The sequence below is a fragment of the Oncorhynchus mykiss genome, chromosome 26 (genome assembly GCF_013265735.2).
Source record: "Oncorhynchus mykiss isolate Arlee chromosome 26, USDA_OmykA_1.1, whole genome shotgun sequence".
Classification (NCBI taxonomy): Eukaryota; Metazoa; Chordata; class Actinopteri; order Salmoniformes; family Salmonidae; genus Oncorhynchus; species Oncorhynchus mykiss.
This window is the reverse complement of record NC_048590.1, coordinates 32,432,518-32,441,110: the sequence shown is the minus strand read 5'-3', so window position 1 is coordinate 32,441,110 and position 8,593 is coordinate 32,432,518.

Below are 8,593 nucleotides of genomic sequence, written 5' to 3'. Positions count from 1 at the left end.
AATTAATACCCCTTGACTTATTTCATATATTGTTGTGTTTCAGTCTGACTTCAAAGTGGATGAAATGTATTTATTTTTCTCACCCATCTACAGACAATACCCCATAAGACAATGTGAAAACATGCTTTTAGAAATGTTTGCACATTTATTGAAAATGAAATACAAGATCTAATGTACATAAGTATTCACACCCCTGAGTCAATACATGTTAGAAACCATTGGCAGTGGTTACAGCTGTGAGTCTTTCTGGGTAAGTCTCGAAGAGCTTTGCACACCTGGATTGTACAATATTTTCCCATTATTCTTTTCAAAATTCTTCAAGCTCTGTCAAATTGGTTGTTGATCATTGCTAGACAACCATTTAAGTCTTGCCATAGATTTTCAAAACTGTAACTCGGCCACATTCAATGTTGTCTTGGTAAGCTACCCAATGTATATTTGGCCTTGTATTTTAGGTTATTGTCCTGTTGAAAGATGCATTTGTTAAAACATTTTTTAAATGTAACCTTTATTGTCACGACTTCTACCGAAGTTGTTGCCTCTCCTTGTTTGGGCGGTGCTCGGCAGTCGACGTCACCGGTCTTCTAGCCATCATTGATCCATTTTTCCATTGGTTTTGTCTTGTCTTCCCACACACCTGTTTTCAATCCCATTCTTTACCTGTTGTGTATTTAACCCTCTGTTTCCCTCATGTCACAGTTTTCTTTCGATGAAGGAGAGGCGGACCAAAACGCGGCGTGGTTTGTGTTCATCTTGATATTTAATTAAAGAAAGTTCTGAACACTGAATACAAAAACAATGAACGACCGTGAAGCTAAATGAGAACTGTGATGACACAAGCAATCAACATAGACAATCACCCACAAAACCCAACACAAAACAGGCTACCTAAATATGGCTCCCAATCAGAGACAATGACTAACACCTGCCTCTGATTGAGAACCATATCAGGCCCAAACACAGAAACAGACAAACAAGACATCCAACATAGAATGCCCACTCAGATCACACCCTGACCAAACAAAACCTAGAACATACAAAGCAAACTATGGTCAGGGTGTGACACCTCATGTCTTTGTCAGAGATTGTTTATTGTCAGTGTTGTGTTTATTGTATACGTGTATGATGGGTCCTCATACCCATGTTTCTTTATATTCTATTCTTATTAGTGTTATGGAGCATGTTACGTGGACAGTCATTAAAAGACTCCACTTTACACTCCATTTGACTCTCCTGCGCCTGACTTCCCTGCCACCTATACACACAACTCTGACATTTCTTTAACTAGGCAAGTCAGTTAAGAACACATTCTTATTTACAATGACGGCCAAACAGACGACACTGAGCCAATTGTGTGCCGCCCTACGGGACTCCCAATCACGGCTGGTTGTGATACAGCCTGGAATCGAACCAGGGTCTGTAGGGATGCCTCTAGCACTGAGATGCAGTGCCTTAGACTGCTGCGCCACTCGGGAGTCTCTCAGTGTCTGTTGGAAGGCAGACTGAACCAGGTTTTCCTCTAGGATTTTGCCTGTGCTTTTTTGTTTATTTGTTATCCTGAAACTCCCCAGTCCTTAACGATTACAAGCCATGGCATGATACAGCCACTAATACCTTGAAAATATGGATGGTGGTACTTAGTAATGTGTTGTATTGGATTTGCCCCAAACATAACACTTTGTATTTAGGACAAAAAGTGAATTGCCTTTGACAATTTTTTGCAGTATTACTATAGTGCTTTGTTGCAAACAGGATGCATGTTTTGGAATACATTTATTCTGCACAGGCCTTTTCACTCTGTCAATTAGGTTAGTATTGTGGAGTAACTAGTGTTGATTCATTCTGTTTTCTCCTATCACAGCCAATAAACTCTGTAAATTGTTTTAAAGTCACCATTGGCCTCATGGTGAAATCCCTGAAGGGTTTCCTTCCTCTCCTGCAACTGAGTTAGGAAGGACACCTGTATCTTTGGGTGTATTGATACACCAAGTTTAATGAATAACTTCACCATGATCAAAGGGATATTCCATTTCTGCTTTTTTTACCCTCTACCAATAAGTCCCCTTCTTTGTAAGTCATTGAAAAACCTCCCTGGTCTTTGTGGATGAATCTGTGTTTGAAATGCACTGCTCGACTGAAGAACCTTACAATTGTATGTGTGTGGGGTACAGAGATTAGGTAGTTATTTAAATCATGATAAACACTATTGCACACAGTGAGTCAATGCAACTTATTATGTGACTTGTTGTTAGAATGTTTTATTCCTGAACTTATTTAGGCTTACAATAACAAAAGGGTTGAATACTTATTGACTTAAGACATTTCAGATTTTCATAAAAAAAACAACCTAATTCCACTTTGACATTATGGGGTATTGTTTATAGGCCAGTGACATAAAAACTAAATTGAATCCATTTTAAATTCAGACTGTAACACAACCAAATGTGGAAAAAGTTAAGGGGAATGTGAATACTTTCTGAAGGCACTGTATCTATATATAAGAGCATAAGTGTGGAGGACTAAATGTTTTGAATATTAAGGCACATACAGAAACTCTAAATCCAAACTGGTTTTCCAGAAGGCTACTAAGAGAGGCACATCATATGTTTAAGATGGGTCTCTTTGCCCTTTTGCAGATTAAAACCGCACATTTCTGGTGGATTGACAGTGTAATCCTATTTAAAGTGTCTTCCTTTTTAAATAAAATCCATACAGAGTTGGCTGCAATTTAAATGTCATCCTCCAGAAAAGGTAGATCAAATATTACAGCAAAACTTCAAGATTGCTTCGATCACGTGGATTGGGATATGTTCCGGATAGCGTCGAACAACATTGATGTATACGCTGAGTCGGTGAGCGAGTTTATTAGCAAGTGTATCGGTGATGTTGTACCCATGGCGACAATTAAAACCTTCCCCTAACCAGAAACCGTGGATTGATGGCAGCATTCGCACAGAACTGAAAGCTCGAACTACTGCTTTTAATCAGGGTAAGGCAACCGAAAACATGACCGAATACAAACAGTGTAACTATTCCCTCCGCAAGGCAATCAAACAATCTAAGCGTCAGTATAGAGACAAAGTAGAGTCGCAATTCAACAACTCAGACACGACAGATGTGGCAGGGTCTACAGTCAATCACGGACTACAAAAAGAAAACCAGCCCCGTCGCGGACCCGATGTCTTGCTCCCAGACAAACTAAACAACTTCTTTGCTCACTTTGAGGACAATACAGTGCCACCGACACGGCCCGCTACCAAAACCTGCGGACTCTCCTTCACCGCAGCCAACGTGAGTAAAACATTTCAACGTGTTAACCTTCGCAAGGCTACTAGCCCAGACAGCATCCCTAGCCGTGTCCTCAGAGCATGCGCAGACCAGCTGGCTGGTGTGTTTACGGACATATTCAATCAATCCCTATCATAGTATGCTGTTCCCACATGCTTCAAGAGGGCCACCATTGTTCCTGTTCCCAAGAAAGCTACGGTAACTGAGCTAAATGACTATCACCCCGTAGCACTCACTTCCGTCATCATGAAGTGCTTTGAGAGACTAGTCAAGGATCATATCACCTCCACCCTACCTGACACCCTAGACCCACTCCAATTTGCTCACCGCCCCAATAGGTCCACAGACGACGCAATCGCAATCCCACTGCACACTGCCCTAACCCATCTGGACAAGAGGAATACCTATGTAAGAATGCTGTTCATCGACTACAGCTCAGCATTTAACACCATAGTACCCTCCAAACTCGTCATTAGACCCCGCCCTGTGCAACTGGGTCCTGGACTTTCTGACGAGCCACCCCCAGATGGTGAGGGTAGGAAACAACATCTCCACCCCGCTGATCCTCAACACTGGGGCCCCATAACGGTGCGTTCTCAGCCCTCTCCTGTACTCCCTGTTCACCCATGACTGTGTGGCCATGCACGCCTCCAACTCAATCATCAAGTTTGCAGACGACACTACAGTGGTAGGCTTGATTACCAACAACGACGAGACGGCCTACAGGGAGGAGGTGAGGGCCCTCTGAGTGTGGTGTCAGGAAAATAACCTCACACTCAACGTCAACAAACAAAGGAGATGATCGTGGACATCAAGAAACAGCAGAGGGAGCACCCCCCTATCCCAACAGCAGAGGGAGCACCCCCCTACCCCCCTATCCTGTCCCATCGACGGGACAGCAGTGGTGAAGATGGAAAGGCATACACATCACGGACAAACTGAAGAAGAAGAAGGCGCAACAGCGCTCTTCATCCTCAGGAGACTCAGGAGGCCAAAAACACAAACTTTTAGAGATGCACAATCCAGAGCATCCTGTCGGGCTGTATCACCGCCTGGTACGGCAACTGCTCCACCCGCAACCGCAAGGCTCCCCAGTGTAAAGGGTGCGTGCTGGTGGCAGGGAAGTCAGGCGCAGGAGAACGAACTTAGTAAAAACGGAGTTGTTTAATAAATGCTGATAAAACTCCAAAAACCAAAATGTACAAAATAACAAAAGTGGACACAAAACCCGTCGCACACCAACATAATACATGCACATCACATACAATCAAACAATCTCCGACAAGGACATGAGGGGAAACAGAGGGTTAAATACACAACATGTAATTGATGGGATTGGAACTAGGTGTGAAGGAAGACAAGACAAAACCAATGGAAAATGAAAAATGGATCAGTGATGGCTAGAAGGCCGGTGACGTCGACTGCCGAACACCGCCCAAACAAGGAGAGGGACCGACTTCGGCGGAAGTCGTGACACCCAGAGGGTAGTGAGGTCTGCACAACGCATCACTGGGGACAAACTACCTGCTCTCCAGGACACCTGCACCACCCGATGTAACAGGAAGGCCAAAAAGATCATCAAGGACAACAATCACCCGAGCCACTGCCTGTTCACCCCGCTATCATCCAGAAGGCGAGGTCAGTACAGGTGCATCAAAGCTGGGACCGAGAGACTGAAAAACAGCTTCAATCTCAAGACCTTCAGACTGTTAAACAGCCATCAGTAACATTGAGTGGCTGCTGCCAACATACTGGCTCAAATCTCTAGCCACTTTAATAATTAAAAATGGGATGTAATAAATGTATCACTAGTCACTTTAAACAATGCCACTTTATATAATGTTTACATAACCTACATCCCATCTCATATGTATATACTGTACACTATACCATCTACTGCATCTATGCTGTTCGGCCATCGCTCATCCATATATTTATATGTACATATTCTTATTCATTCCTTTACACTTGTGTGTATAAGATAGTTGTTGTGAAATTGTTAAGATTACTTGTTAGATATTACTGCATGGTCAGAACTAGAAGCACAAGCATTTTGCTACACTCACATTAACATCTGCTAACCATGTGTATGTGACAAATAACATTTGATTTGATTTGTAATTTTGAAAACATTTGTAAAATTGTCACACAAGCAACTAACAACAGAGTTTGGAGGTGTATGCTCAATACAAAATGATAACCAACTGCAGCTCTGCCACAACATTGGAAGAGGCAATTACTTAAGGAAGAAATGTAAGAATTAGTGTCTGCCACTAATTTAAAACCATAAATGGCTTAAAATGATTAGTATAAATAAAAATTCTGTTTCACTTATAGTCAAAAGATTTGACAGCTATGCCGCATAGAATTCCAGTCAGTTGGGAACAGGTCTTTGATGTCCTAATACCTTGGCATTGGGTCTATGAACTAACATATAAAACAACAATTAACACATCAATCTGTTCATTTCAATTTAAGTTATTATATAAAACACTTGCTACAAAAAGAATGTTCAATATATAGGGCATTGAACAGTCAGCCCTGTGCAGACTGCCACAAGCAAACAGAATAGATATAATATATTTCCTGGTACTGTCCATCTGTGGCTCACTTTTGGAGTAAGGTCCAGGAATGGTTGTTATGTCATTATATCAGAGTTCAGATGGATCTGCAAACTGTATTGTTCGGGGATCTGAAAAAACACAATCAATCAATGGGAAATATCATTATACTTTTGGGTAAAATGGAGGGATGTATTGCAAAAGAAAACAGCAAAATGGTATTATACTGGGAAAGATAGGTTAATCTGTGGACATCGGAGGGTTGGAATTAAGATAAGAATGGATGGTGGATTGTCCACTGTGGGTGGAAATCTAGCACTTGCAGAAAGAGGAAATTAGGAATATATGCATAATTAGTTAACTACATGTACTGTATACAGTATATGAGTGAAAATCACTGTAAGTAGCAGTAGAGGATGTATTGTTAGCTTACTCCAATCAAAGGAGGGGTGGTAGTGATGGGGGGGGGGGGGGGGGGGGGAATAAACAAATAAGGGGTATTACAAATGATGCAAACAATTCACTTGATAAGACCCTAAATCTATCTGGAATATTAAAGCTGACCCCCCCCCCTTATCTTCAAACTTATGTCAAACTCTATAAAGGTTGTATAGAAGGTGACATAACGTGCATAGTGTGCATTGGTAAATGTGACAATCTAATATTGTATTACATACTCCATTTAACATCAAGGGATCCAAAACTTGTAAAATGTGTCACTTAAAACCAATGCTTTGATAAACCTGCTATGTTACATAGATATTTGCTTTGTCAATGTGCTTCTGCTTGGACAATTTCCTTCTCAAACAATCTGTCATAACAAGTGCCTTTGCACCTTTCACTTGCAAAATTATGCAAATGTATTTACATGAAAACTGACAACCTTGCAGGATCTTCCTCTCCATCCGAACAAACTTAGCTGCTGTTGTGTTCACACACAGTGGCGGAATGTATGTTGCGTGTTATAAGTATGTCACCATCATGTGCACTACTAACAGTTAGAACTTATTGGATGACATTGTTGTGACTGTCATTTTGGTGCTTGAAAAATGTATGGCTTTTTGAAAACACCACATTAATAACCGACTGCACAATACCATGACTCTTTTGACGTAAGAGAAACTTCAATTGAAAAGACAGTTCTTAATATTTTGTTGAGCAACATATTGATCAAACACGTATTCTAAAAATGTCTCTGTTGTATTTAAAAAGCACTGATTATCATATGGGTATGACAAAAACTGTGTTATGAGTAATGTACAAGAAAAAGTGAATACTCTCTGTTCAAAGTTCTTGACAATGAATGCTCTGAGCTCTGTGATGTTATTCATGCTGATGTCACTGTGGACCCAAACAACAAGCGTCATGAGCGGAATCAGTATTTCTCTCAGGTATAAAACAGAACACTGCCCTGATTCCCATGATGCTCAGAGCATGATGTGTACCCCTGTGTCTCTTTCAAAGCTGGTATTGCCGATTGTCACGATCGTTTGTAAAATTAACAGACGAAGAAACTCACCAAAACAATGCCGAACAAATTAAACGTGAAGTCAAATGCAGTGCTCACAGGCAACTACACACAAACAACAAGATCCCACAAAAACCCAGTGGGAAAAGGCTGCCTAAATATGATCCCCAATCAGAGACAGCGATAGACAGCTACCATTGATTGGGAACCATACCAGGCCAACATAGAAATAGAAAAACTAGAGTACCCACCCTAGTCACACCTCGACCTAACCAAATTAGAGAATAAAAGGCTCTCTAAGGTCAGGGTGTGACACCGATGGTGGCATCCTTTAGAAGTTTCCTTCTTCGCTGGCTGCTTAGTTCAGAGAGATGGCTGGTTCTACAACGTTTATCAATGATCTCATACACTATCCACATCAATATCATAATCTATCCATATATTTTTATGTTGAACAGGCTGAATGGCACTTTGGACAGCACCTTCTGTAGGTCTGCATGCCTCTGGGGAGCTCGCACTGGTCACCTCTGTGGCAGAGGCTCTGCCACAAGTTACAGAGGATTGCCTGCCCAACCACAAAGAAGAGCAACACTTGGAGGAGGGAGCAGTGGACAAGTAACAAAGTACCTTGCCCGCCACCCTTTTGGTGAAAATAGAGTCCTATTTAGCACAGCGACTCTTAAACCATTGAGAGAGAAGTGTCTACTCTACTGGCTGGATTGTTCACACACTTTCACATTCCCCCTTGTTGGAGGCAGGAGTCAAGCAGAAATCCTGTTTGGCGCAGCAGTCTAAGGTACGGCATCGCAGTGCTAGAGGCATCACTACAGACCCGGGTTTGATCCCGGGCAGTATCACAACCAGACGTGATCGGGAGTCCCACAGGGCAGCACACAATTGGCCCAGCGTCGTCCGGGTTAGAGGAGGGTTTGGCCGGGGTAGGCCGTCATTGTAAATAAGAATGTGCTATTAGAAACTGTTTGTTACACTTTATTTTAGGCCTACAGTATTATTGGTAGAAATCATATGGTAAAATGTAAATAACCTGACAATTAGGCCTATCTAATAATAACAACTACATTTCAGTCAGTTGGAATTCATTAAAATAATAATGGTAAGCCTACCATTATATCAGATATTGATCAATTACTACCAAAGGACTAACCTGAGATGGTACCACACTCAAAGAAATGACCGAGGTGGAAATGAATTGATCATTTAAATTAATTGTTACACAATTATAAACGTATTTATTAATTGCAGTATGTTGCTTACT